We start from the raw sequence: 13,252 nt of genomic DNA on the forward strand, positions 1-13,252 counted from the left end.
TGATGCTCCCCAAAAGTTGCCACACCGTGTTGCCCTTTAGGCTTCGTGTCCCCAGTGCACGTGGATCCACGGTACTGCATTGTCCTGCTCTGCAGGGGAAAATGTGAGTTAAAATCTGTAACGCCAGCTAATGCAAACCTGAACTGTACAGGCAGCTTCAGAGAGTTTATTACAGGATCCCCTTGTGGGTTTCATTTCACCACACAGTGCAGGCACAGGTTTTGTACCAGTGAGGAATTGGAGTCTGCAGACTTTGATCTCTCAATGTAAGTAAACCCATAAAATGCTGAATGGGCACCGTTCTCGCATTTTCCTTTAAGTTGACAGGATTGTTAAAGGCATGTTGTTGTTTTTTATTGTCAAATACCTCAAATGGATAAAAGTGCCTTTTGCTGAGACATCGTTTGCAGCACATCTCTCTCATGTCCTGCTGCCCATTCTCTCCCCCTCCTCCTTCTCACTCAAAGGCAAGTTCTGCAAATCATTTCTGTAATTAGCTGCTAAAAGTATCTAGAGGATGAAGGAGGTTGTTTTTACTTTTGTTTACTTGATTTGTTTCAGCTTTTGTATGCATTTTTCTCTAGCCTAACTATCAAAATCTCTACTTGTCAGGAAACCATGGCTCTTTTAAGAGGAACAGTAGACAACTATTCAGCCTTCCTACTGTATCCATCCACATATGTTTTTAGGCTTTTCTGCTTTCATTCCACCATTTCTACTGGTCTTTTCGATGTGCTGCTGAAGTCAGGGCTATTATCTCAAATTTGTTTGAAAACAAATTGGGTGTTTTGGCCTCAGCAAATGATACTAGGAGAACAAAGAGTGTATTTGCCTTTTGTTTTCTTCTTTAGATGGAGACAGCTTCCTCTTTACACACGGCCAGTTTCTCACGCAGAATTTCTACTTAAGCAAGGAAGTGTCCAGCAGTTACATACCTAGGCTCCCTGGTCCCCACCATTTCAGTTTTGCAATTAATAGTGGTGTCTTTTTCTTCCTTGCAGGAATGTATGTCCTCGGAAATGTTATTGTGTCTAATTAACTTCAGCAAGTGCATTCTGGAGTGAATTTGCCAGGCCTCGTGTTCTGCCCGAGCGTCTCTCCAGCTGCTGAGGAGGTACAGAGTCCTTGGGGTCTGCACAGGGGGACAATGGGAGTGGGGAGGTGTTACTGCGTGCGCAGCAGCATGGGAAACCAGTGAACAGCATGTATAATCTCCCAGCTATAAAAGGCCTATAACAGTTGGAAGGCACAGAACCATCTCATAAATACTATTAAAGGTGTCTTTATTTGCAATGTGGTGATTGTGGAAAAAAACTTTTTTTTTTTTTTTCACAAAAATAATTCTTTTCCATGTAGGATTAATAGCAATGCTGGTTTACTGCCGTGATCTGACATGGCAACACCTTTCTTTTCCTAATGTCAGATGTAACTGTCTTAGGTTGCACTTGCTTCAGAAACCACAGCCTGGAGAAATCTGGGTGCCAGGCTTGGGAGATGAGTGAGGGAAGAGTTAGCCTCATGACTTGACAAACTTAGTTTGTGGCTCCACACACAACTTGAACCAAGCATGCAGGATGAGGATTGGTGCAAAACCTCCTAATACTAGTTATTCCATGCAAATGAAATTACAGCAAAGGAGGTTTAGATGGGGTACTTGGAAAAACTTCACTAGCTGTAAGGCTAGAGAAGTACTAGAATAGATTATTGAGGGATATGCAGAATTTCTTTCACTTGAGATTTTTGAGAAAACATAAATACCTGACAGGAATGTTATAAAGATCATCAGTGGTACCTCAGAGGAAGGAGAAGGGTAGATGCCCTCCTCCGGCCTGTCATTTCGTATTTCAGTCTCATTGTTGGCAGTAACTTTAAATTTCTCTGGTTATTGATGAAATCTGGTTAGTAATTTTAAAGGCAACAAACAGTTTCATATTTATGGTACAGAGAGAGCAGGTACGTGTTGCTCCTGAGTTTCTTGAAAATTTTGCTTTTCTCATTTGAGCATCACCAGATAAAGTTCATTATGCTGTGTACTGTGACAGCGCTATCAAGAGCAGCTGGTGAGGTAAACACCAGGTCTACTCATGGTGTGAAAGGGAGACCTGAAAAGCTAGGCTGTGCTGATCTCTTGGGTGAATAGTTGTGGGGAGACAGCAGACAGCTCATTTTTATCATGGATCTCAGGACTCTGGTACTAATGGCAAAGTTTATATTCACATCAGCTGTGCAAATCCAACTTGATCTGTGTTGAACAGAATTTCCTAATAGCAAGTTTTGATGGGTCAGGGCTCACCTGAAACAGCATTTGGCTGCAGGTTTGGCTTGTGCAATGGGCACATTGACAGATACAGAAGAAAGCAGTGATCCCTGCAATATCACTTGTTTGAGGACTACAGGTAATCAGGACCGAAGCTGAAGAGAGAGTGTTGACTTCATGAGAGTAATAATGTCTTATGACCTGATAAAACTAACACACAGCTTCCTTTCAGCTGTGGATTTGATCCAGATATTATTTTTTTTTTCTGTTTCTTATGTCTCAGTTCTGAAAAAACACTCTTTTTTCTGGAAGTTTATGGCCTCAAACTTGAAGTGGTTCTTAACTCTACATTTAATTACTAATTCTGGTTTTGGAAACAGATGGTAAAAGTCATGTTTCAGTCTGTCATACACTAAATGTAGTCTCCAAACTTACTTAAAGTAAACCCAATTTAGTTCTGCCCTGTGTAAGCCAGCCAAACCATTCAGTCAGGTTGAACAAGGTTTCAGCCATGTTTTAAAGGATTCAACAGACGTGATGCTAACTTTAGCTAGGGTTTAACAACTGGGACAGCCACTCTTATTACAAAGAAATTAAAAGGGAAATTGGCTGCCAGCCTCAAATACCTGTTGTGTCAGGGCAGCTGCACTGAGCAGACCAGCCTGAAGTTTTCTCCTCTGAGCTTTTGGTAGTTTGGCATTAGTGAGGATGAGTTTGAACAGTCATGTGGAGTAAGAGGACGTGTTAATGAAGTATGCTCTGAAGAGGAAACACAAGTGATAAATGATGGTATGTGGCTGCTCTTGGGTATGTGGGCATGGTTTTTTTCATGGGGGAGGTGTGCCATACATAATGGTTTAGATCAAACAGCACCAAACTACTACTACTTATGCAAAAAGTTGTATTCTCAATACCAGCAGGTGCTTGGCTAGATCTACTCTTGCAAGGAGGCAAATTGCCTCCAAAATCCCAGGGCTCCTGGTGTGTCCTGCCCAGGCTGTGGAACAGGCAGGTTCAGGGCTGCCTGCTGGGAAGGAGGTGAGGTGCTGGCCTTGTACCTGGGGGTACCTGGTCTCGGGGAGGGCAGGCGAAATCTTACCTCGGCCCTCTGGCAGAGCCACCTGCCCGGCACATCCACCAGAGCAGGGAGGGACCTGCACCAACAGCCAGATACAGCCCGACGTGTGAAGGGAGCGCAGCGCCCTGAGGCCCAGCACGAGGATTCACCCTGACCGCACTCGCTGCATCAGAGCACCTGGCTATTGGAGGTGATGGAAAACGGCTGGAGTATAAATATGTAAAATACAACACAGACAGTGGGTTAAGATTGCGTTCTTTTGACTGTCAGTGACTTGGGCAGAGGCTCTCCTTAACTCATGTGGGCTCTGGCAGCGTCACAAATGGAGCGTGGTGCTGAGCTCTGGCCCACGGGGATGCTGCAGCAGGTTACGCAGCTGCGCTGCCCTCCTTCCCAGGAGGGTGCTGTAGAGCATGCCTCCTCTTAGTCTAGGGGAGGATTGGCTAGTGCTTGCCGTTAATCCATGAAAGACGTTGTCCTGCCTTTATTTTTTGGCAGAACCCATTAATAATCATTCTTTCCAGCTTCTCTTCTTCACTCACTAGCTCAGTGTTTGCCATCTGCAGCTGTAAAAAGTTGTTTCCAAAGTGAAATAAATTGAAGCAAAGACTTCTGTAATCGGAGATGTGGAGGAGAGCAGAAGGGTGTGTTTTACTTTGTTGTCCTTGGTTGCTTTTGGTTTGATTTGTGCCTTGCTTTAAACTAGTCCCCTTTATGGGACTTTGAGGTCCCCTGCTTGTGTCCTCCCAGCACTAGCTCCAGGGGCACCAACGCAGCCCATGTCCCTGCTGCTACCAGGCAGCGATGGATCCGGGCGGTCAGCAGTGCCAGATCAGTGCAGGAGTGGAGCAATGAAAGCATGAGCCTCTACAAATAGGAGTTAGATGCTTAAGTTTAAAAATGTATCTTTGGATATCAAAGTTAGTGATTGCCATTGTAGTTTTTCAGGACTTTTGTTATTGAAATGATGTTTAAATTAAAACAATCAGTTCATCAAAACCATTTTTCTTCCTGAGATCAAAGGTGAATTCAGCACGTTTTAAATTTCAAAATTAGAAAGCTTTGAAATTTCCTTTTTTTTTAAAAAACAAAACAAAACATTTTAAATACCTACAGCAAATGTAGGCTCTGCTGAAATTTTCACTCCTAAGGAAAAAAAAAATATATAATTTCAGTTCCATTAAATAGAAATTATTTTTGATCATTATTTAAAAAATAAAAATCCTGATAGAGATCTCTGCATGTCTCAAAGTTTGAAAGGATATAAAATTAGCTTCCTACTTGCCTCTTTTTTTGAAAATACATTGTTGAATACTGTACTATACCAACAAACACAAATAGAGGTTTTAATGCCTCTCCAAGTAAAATAGGAAATCCAAATTCAGAGTCTGAGTTAGTCTTTCATGTAACATTAGAATTACTCTGAGTTAAAAGAACCACAGAATGATACAAAACAGAATGTGTACCTTGTCATCTATTAGATAATTGCTAAAATAAGTGGAGAAGCATATGTTATAAATAAAATCTTCAGAAACTATCTTTAATTATGGGGCTTTTAACTAGACAAGGAAAACATTAGGTTAAGTATAGACAGCCTAACTGTGCGCCATTGCTGTGGGTGTTTACACTGGCATCATCCACTGCAGATGTGTCCTGTGAGTACCCAGGTGCATATGTGCAAATTTCATAATCCCAATGTCAAGGCTGAGTGTTCAGTTAGAATGCCAGGTGTAAACACCAAACATGCTGTTTCAGTGTTATCACACCTCACGGGGTTTTATTGCATACAGTCAAGTCCTGCTACAAGACTAGGCCGAGCTCCAAGATGTGTGTAAAAATGGCTTTTCAAAGTTATTTTGAGTTAGTTTTGTTAAAGCTGTACTCCAGTAAGTGAATTAAAATGTAGTTGTAGTTGGTCAATAGTCTGATCTCCACGTAGCCTATGGTGGTATAAATAAGAAGAATTACTAGTATTGCCTGGATTTATACTCTTTGCATTTGGCAGCTTATTTATACGGTAATTGAAACATCTCTTAGCTGTACCTTCCTTTTCCAAGTAACTCTTGACATTTTTTCTTGCCAGAAGGCAGCATTGGAAATACTTAACAGAAAAATTCATCCTTGTATTACTCAGGATGTTTTCCAGATCGCACCAAATGGAAACTGTTGGTGAGAGGAGCAGTACATGAGCACTGCGGGTGACTTGCACACATGCAGACTCAGATGCTGAAGGCTAATGTCTATCCTATTATGCATGGAGAGGTATTCAGTGTACTGTGGGTTAGATTTTTACTGCTTCACACAGAGACAAACTAAAGGCGAAAAGAGGAGGCAGAATTTCAGGTCTGCCCTTCCACCATTTCTTTCCTGAATGGGAGTCTGAAATAGCAGCCCAGGGCTTCAGGATGCTTGCCAGGCGATCTCCATAAACACCAATCTCCCGTTCCACCTACCTCATGTGGTTTCAATTCACAAGGCTGATCTGGAGCTCATCTCCCAGCTGGCCAGGCAGTGAGGGTGTCTCCAGGCCTTTGCTCCTCCACCCAGCCCTCAGGTTGGCCCCTGGTCGGGGGTGACCTTCTACAGGGTGGTCACCAAACCACTAATTCTCTCTGGAGCTGCTCGTCCCAATAAGCCAGTATGGAGCAGGAGATCCTCTGCTTGCTTTCTGTATGTATCTCTACTGGGTACCCCTTCATTTTGTCCAGTAACCAGTCTTGGAGGCAGAGAAGTGCTGGCTAGCTCAGAACAAGGCATGTCATGGGTTCAGTATCAAAAGGGGAAAAGAGTTCTCCATCTGCCCTGCTGCTCTATTCCTAGAGCAGCTCTCATAATTTACCATGCTTATTCACATTACTACTCGTGGACTGTATCTTCCTCAGGTGTAAGTCTCTGTAGGTTTGGAGTGAAACCATTGCAGTTCATATCAGTTAAGTAAAGCTGATACATCTTTTACTCGCATAAAAAAAAAAAAAACAAACAAACAAATAAAAAAAAAAACTTTAAAATCAAGCTTTTCTCACTGTAATAATGAAGGCAATTGATTTACACAGTGAACATGGGTATACTATAAAATCTATGTTGTTGGCTTTTGCTTTTTTTTAATAGAGAAAAAGATGGTCTGATTTGGAAGAATTTTTATCTGATATAAAGAACCAAACAATACAGAGATAATGGCAACCTTACATGTACTTTACTTAGTAGTTATCTGGTCTGTTAGTTTTGCTCAAGCCATGTGAATTTTTTTTTTTGACTTTTCTTATTGTATAATATTTTAGTAGCAACAATGTATTGCTTCTTCTATCCACTTCTCTGGAATGAGTTCTTGTTGGATTCCAGCCAAGCAAATAATCTGATGGTGCGGGAATGTAACATTTTGGACTTATTTTTAAATGGATTAGAATGAGACATCATTTGCCAGTACTGACAGAATATTAGGTGAGCATGTAAATTCACACCTGAAATGGTGTGTTCTCTGTCGCTCCTTTGCTTTTCTTTGGTGTTTTTAAATGCATCAATTTCAACCCAAAACTTGTAGGGTAGGACAGTGAAAGTTCAAATGTCTCTCTTTTCCTTAATGCACCTTGGACTTGGTTTTATTTTGGTGGTTGTTATTGTTTTTATTGCTTTGGACACAGTTTTTAAAGTTCTGTAGACCCTTCTGGAAAGATGGTCACCTTTTGGCCCCAGTATCCACCTACTTTGGGGTGAGCTAAGGCTGGCTCCAGCATGCAGAAGAGGTGACAGGGGAACTGCTTGCTAAAACGGACCCTGTTTATTTCAGATTATTTTTTGCCTTCGCTTTACTCTCCCTTTTATTATTTCCATCCTGATTTTAAGGTCCTATCCACAGATGTTTTTTTGTGTTGCTGAAAACCTTTTAAAGTAATTATTGAAACCATAGCAGCCCATCTGACTTAATACAAAGTACACAGCAGGCCAAACCTCAGAGGGCAGAGGCCCTTTTCCAAACCAGCAAGAACGGATGCTGAGAGCTGCTTTGATGGCTTGTGCAAATGGACACTTGGTCATCCAGCTCCCTGCACGTGCAGATACCTGGTGTACCCAGCCCAGCTTCACAATGCTTCAGGGTTTGGGGGCTTGCTACTACCAATTGTAGTAAATACTTAAAACCCTTACGTATTCAAAGTAATGGTATATATTTAATATATATTCATTTATACCTTAATAACCTGAAAAAAATGTATCCATTATTGCCTTGCTTTGTTTGCAAACTTTCATTAATCCCCTTGGGAATTAGAAAATAGTAACTGTTAGTAACAGCCCAGCAGAGTCTACGAAGAGCTTGGCTTTCCATAGTTGTAGTATTGAAATAAGCATTTAAATGGCAGATCAAATGCTTTTTGCATCAGACATCAGGAAAGATGTGCAAACATGGGATATAACTCATACGCAGAATGAGTCTGCATTTAGTATTTAGTCAGTCTGTAAAGTCTGGTGCGACTTTCCTTTCAGTTTGTGGTCTGTGAGTGGAGCCTGGAGGGAAAGTTACGGGGGGTTTTTGGTAGGTCTTGGTCTGTTGAGGCAGATGACAGTACATCTCGAAGCTCGCTCTCCCCAGGCTGATGAAGCAGGATGCCAGCAGTGCTGAACTCAAGCGATGGCATTTCTGTGCAAGTTGTGGCTGTGGTCCTTGCCCCACCAGCCTTATGTGTCCACAAGACGGTGTTGTGGGAGCCAGCACGAACCTGGATTGCTGACTGCAACATTCCTCAAATGCATTACTTATGTGCACATGTGATTCACAGCCTCACAAATGATCTCTTTCATGACTAACCCCAAGCTACACTGCACGGCTGTGCACAACAGAGAAAGTCAAGACACTTCTTGGGATGTGCTCTTCTTAATCTTTAGGTGTGTTCATCCCAATCAGCTCAAGCACTCTCAGCAGTCATAAGGTGCCGTGGGTCTCATCCAGCCCCCTCTGAAAGTTGGCCCGAGCCGTTCCACTTACTGTAACGAGAGTAAAATCAGACTCTCCAGCTCCACCCATCTTAAATGAGGTTTGGAGTCTCAGCACTTCGCAGCTTCACATTCATCCAAAATTAACTCTCTGGATGGAAAATATTTTTTTTCTTTTTAATTAAAATCTCTACCAGACCCGGTCACCTGTTTCTCGCAAAACTGATTTATGGGGGTTGCTGCACTGAGCAGAGGCTTTTATTGACGGTAATCTGGCGCTGAGGCGGTGTTCGTTTTTCTGCACTGTCTGTGGCTGAGCGGGCTGCCTTATGCTATGCAGATCTGGGGCTCTGCTTTGTTTTGTTTTTCCCACACTCCGGACAGATCAGTCTTTGATTGCTCCTCTAATGACAGGTATTTGAATTACCTTCTAATTCATGTCGACACCTGGGCTGTAAAAGCTCTAATGCACTCTTGCTTGTGTGCTTGTCCTTCCCTGCTGACTGCCCCGGCCGCTCAGATTTTTGTTTGGGCTTTTGATGTGAAATCTGAACTAATCTCTGAACACTGTCGTTTTTCAACGTCCTTATAGGAGCACTGCAATATTTACAAGAGAGAGGGATTGGAAAACAGAGTTTTAAATTGATTCCATATGTCTGGCCCTGATGTGCCTCAGATATTTCCCCTTTAGAGGTAGTCACCATTTTAATATCGTTTTATAGATGCTGGCTGTAGCAGAGCAGTCACAGTTCACTGCAGGTTTAGTAAGGCTTAGCTGGTTGCGATGAAGAAAACGCTTTAAAAAGCCTATTGGAAAACTAAAGCCAGTTGAATTCTAGACTTAGACCTATGGAGAAGTAAGGTAATCTGACAGCGTGAGATCCTTGTTCCTTTTCCATGTGCCTTAACTGCAGTAAGATCCTTCCTTTCCCCTGCGGCTGCCTGTCCTCCTCCTGCTCAGAGCAATGGCAGCCTCGGGAGTGGAGCTACGCAGGTCACCGTGCTGCAACTGCCATGCCCTGGGCATGGGATGGGGTGTTTTGAGGTGTCCGAGGGCTGCCACTACACCTGCACATCCAGCCAGCCGCCTTCCAGCCCAGCCTCAGGATCAGCAGGGAGAGAAGCCCCTCTGCTTGTAGTCACCACTGCTGAGGGGATCTGTGGCACACTGGTGGGTAATCGTGGCCAGCAGAAGTCCCCCAGCAACATCCCAGGGCTCTCTCACCAAGCTGGGTTCCTGTGACTTCTTTCCATGCTGGCTCAGAGTTGCAACAGCTCAGCTGTCCAAGAAAACATTCAGACTAATTCCTAATTCCTGACACTTTTTGGCCTGTTTTACCACAAAACAGTGGAAAAGGGAAAACAAGTTCTCCAGGCTTCTGTCAATTTGATTCAAATGGAAGAATTTCTTTCATGCTCCACAAAGTAAACAACTGGTCAGACCTGCAGCGTCCTAAAAAATAGAGAGAGAGAGCTCGATATGCTATATACGCTCAGATGGAAAAGCAGAGAAGCCAATGTGAGAGGAAGGTACTTTCCCACGTCGGAAAGCTGAGCAGCACTGCCTGGTGAGGACATGCCCAAATCTGGTGCTGGCAGAAGTCCTGTTCCTCAGGTGGATTGCCATGCTTTCTTCTGATTCAGGGCTGAGTGAAGCTGGAGGCAATTCTGGGAAAATCCTAATTTCTGAATCAGGTTGTCCGCCCCACCAACAGCTCTTCAAGTCTGAGGCTGCTAAAGCTTTTGAGAGAAAGCTGTGGAGCACAGTGTGTGCTGCTGAACTGCTCTGTGGGACGGAGCGGTCACCTCCATAGGAATGAGGCATTGGAAAAAGCAGTCCCATCGGAGAGAAGCTCTTAGACTTTCTTACAGGAACCGTGTTTTGTGACCAGAAAATCCCCATGAGGAAGGACAGGTGAGGGAATATGTTGGAGAGAGATGTCAGATCCTTGGTCCCCTGGGTATGTTGTGCCAAAGTGGAGAAGCTGTCCCTATAGCCCCTCAGCAGCACCAAAACAAGGGGCCCTTTGTTCAAGGCTGTGCTGAGGCTTGCCTTGAGCCTGGGTGAATCCTGCATTTGCTGTGTTGGGCAGCGTCCCGAGGATAATACAGTCTTCTGCATTGTTTCAAACATTTGGGATGACCAAAAGCTGCTTTGGATGGTAGGTGGTTGAACACTGCAGACAACTGTGCTCTGGACAGCTGAAGTAAGAGCTCAGGCACCAGCAGCTCAGTCCTTAGCCATCACTTTTGCCCAGAACAGAAGCTTTCTGCTGTTAGCTTTTCTTTTTGGGGGTCTGAAGGGAAAGGCTTCCCTTTTGGCAGGGAGTGAGCAGCAGGAGGCTGTAGGGTTGCAGGTGGTGTCCCACTGGGACACATCCCATAGTTGGGGATGTGCTCACTTTATTTGGCTTGATCTCCTGCTGGGGATGGCACATGGGCACGTGTGCTTGCTGGAGGTTAGCCCTGAGGATTCCTCCAAGCACAGGCGGCTTTGCTGAGGTCCTGCTTCGCAGGCAGGGTCCCCTCATTGGGGTGGAAACCGACCCTCAGAATCCCAGCAGGCAGAAGTATTTCTGTAAGCACTGCCTGAAGGAAGTTAGAGCGGCATGGATGCGGTGGAAGCAATTTCTGTTTTCAGAGATGTGCTGTCTGCTATAGTGTATTCACCGAAATTGTCAGCTTTACTCAAGCCAACATCCAAATGCTCAAAATGACCAAAAGCTCTGTTTTTTCTTCCAAGCACCGGCTACAGCGGTGACTGGGGCCATCCTCCACAGTTAGCCACTGCCAGTGATCTTCCACATATCTTGAAAAATATGTCACTGAGAAGGAAAAAACTTCTTAAAATACTTGGATTAAAACAGCATTCTGACACCACAGTGGCCTAGTTCTTAGCTGTAATTTTCCATGGATACAGCACCGCTGGATTTCTGCAGTATAACTCTGGTTGCCTCTGACAGAGGAGGCTTGCTGGACCCAGCTTGCTGTGGGCCACAAGCGCACGGGGCTGCTCCTGCCCTTGGCATCCTGCGGTTGTGTGCTGGCATTTCACTTGCCACTGACGCCAGTAATATACATCTTTGATGTTTTCCTGTGACGGTAAGAAGCAGATCAAAAACACCGAGGGGATTTTAAGACCCAGGGGAATTGCCCAGTGTGAGCTGCAGCCCCGTGCCCACCCGCTGGACACCTCTGGGCTCTCATGCCCAAGTCGGTCCTTGCAGGCTGGTATTCTCTGCCCCAGCTTTTTATTTTTGCACAGGGGGTGGCACTTCTCAGTCCGGGTGGAAAGTTGTGCTCATACTGCGTATTTCAGGTACTGCTGAGTTTCTCTGAAATGCGAAAAAGTCCCGGATAAAATGGGCTTCCTCTCTCTGGCAGCGGCATCTCCCCAGAATTTCCCTGGGCCTCATGCATCCATGGTAACTTCTCCTCTGTCTGTCTCCCTTTTGGGCCTCCAGTTCTCTGCGAGTGACCTTAAGGGTGAAACAGTGGTGCCTCCTCTAACTACCACAGCTTCCGCTGGGCAGAGTGAGAAAACCTGCCATCTCACACCACTGGGATGTCCTCTCCTGGGCCATGCAGTCTTGTGATCCCCGCACCAAAAGGAATGTAGTTTCAGCCCGAAACCATTCTGAAAAGACCAGTCATTGATGTTAAAGGGCACAGAAATACTGGGAGTGGCTTTTTGGGCATCACTTTCCTTCTTTATCCCAGTTAAGAGGAGGGAAACCCAGGCTCTCCTGCTAGAGCTGAGCAAGGGGCAGATAGACAGCATCCCTCCCGTGCCTCAGCTGCGTCTGTGGGGCCACTGCAGCGCCTGTCAGAGGCTTTGCCTTCCTGTGCGGGTGTGTGGCTGAGCCCAGAGAGGCTCCTAAGCGCTCTTTCTTCACCATCTAGGGGAATTCCTCTTGAGTGTGTTCAGGTAGCTTCATGCTGCAATGGGTTGGCCTTGGTGTCCTTGATGAACCCTTTAGGGGTGTTAAAACCATCTGTCTATTTATAGGTATTTATAAGTTTCTATTTGTTTAGAAACTAACCCCTTGCTTTAGTAAAAAGAGAAGAAAAATATCTGATGTTTTCCAGGTGGGATTAACTGACACGGTGTTGTGCAGATGGGGTGTCTTCAGCATCCCCTAAAGCTCTCCTTCACACCTGTCCGCACCCTGCACTGATCCCCTTGGTGCACGCATCCCTGACAGCCTGGAGAGGACAGAGGCGCGTACTGGTGGCACGGGCACACCGAGGGGAAGGGGGGCCTGCAGGGGTGTGAGCAGGTTTCACAAGGCATCATGGTAACTTTTATTTTTTCAGAATGGTTCCAGTTCTCTACTCTGTTGAACATGAAAAAATATTGTAGTCTGTATGGAACTTTTTTTTTTTTTTTAATGTGGGGAAGAAAGTTTTTAACCATTTCCCAACTATTTTGTAACATGTTTAGTTAGTTGTCTGTTTTGTTTTGAGAGCTACCATACCAATGTACGTGGTAATCTAGCCTAATCTTCTCAAATTCAGATTTTTTAAATTTTCCTTTCTTTCATTAGCAGGAAGCACTGCATTCTGAATGAACCAAATCAATACCTTTTTGGAAGCTGGGCACTTTTGCATAGAGGGACATTCAGCATTTTAATTGGTGACTTCATATTCTTTCCCCTTGAGTTCTATCAATTCTATTTTATTTCTGCAGTTGTTTGTTCCTTCCTCTTTTTTCTGCTTGGAAATTAATCATGCAGGAAATGATTAACCACAGAGAGCTGTCTGTCTGCCTCTGACTCAACGCATGTAAGAGGGGAGCCTCGAAGCGGCTTGAAATGGCTGCATGCAAACTGCACTTGCACTGCAGTTCACGCCGTCCATCCCACGTCAAATGTCACTCTGTTCAGCACTTGTAACACTCCTGAGGTACCAAATTAAATTCCAAATGCCCCAAACTTGTTTCAGTTTAGTGCTGCTTATGGATGGCTTGGCAGAGCAAGGGGCTGCTTGCAGAG

At 44.5% G+C, this 13,252-nt stretch overlaps 1 protein-coding gene across 4 annotated transcripts in view; it reads left to right on the forward strand.

Annotated features, from left to right (window-relative positions):
* Positions 1 to 13,252, forward strand: part of WIPF1 (WAS/WASL interacting protein family member 1) — a 53,240-nt gene that overhangs the window by 20,068 nt on the left and 19,920 nt on the right. For all 4 annotated transcript variants that reach the window (XM_084522838.1, XM_084522841.1, XM_084522839.1 and 1 more), the window contains exon 2: positions 1,002 to 1,114. The gene's annotated coding sequence lies outside the window, so the exon portion shown is untranslated. The remainder of the gene's footprint in view (positions 1 to 1,001; positions 1,115 to 13,252) is intronic.

The sequence above is a fragment of the Aythya ferina genome, assembly GCF_964211825.1.
Source record: "Aythya ferina genome assembly, chromosome: 6".
Taxonomy (NCBI): domain Eukaryota; kingdom Metazoa; phylum Chordata; class Aves; order Anseriformes; family Anatidae; genus Aythya; species Aythya ferina.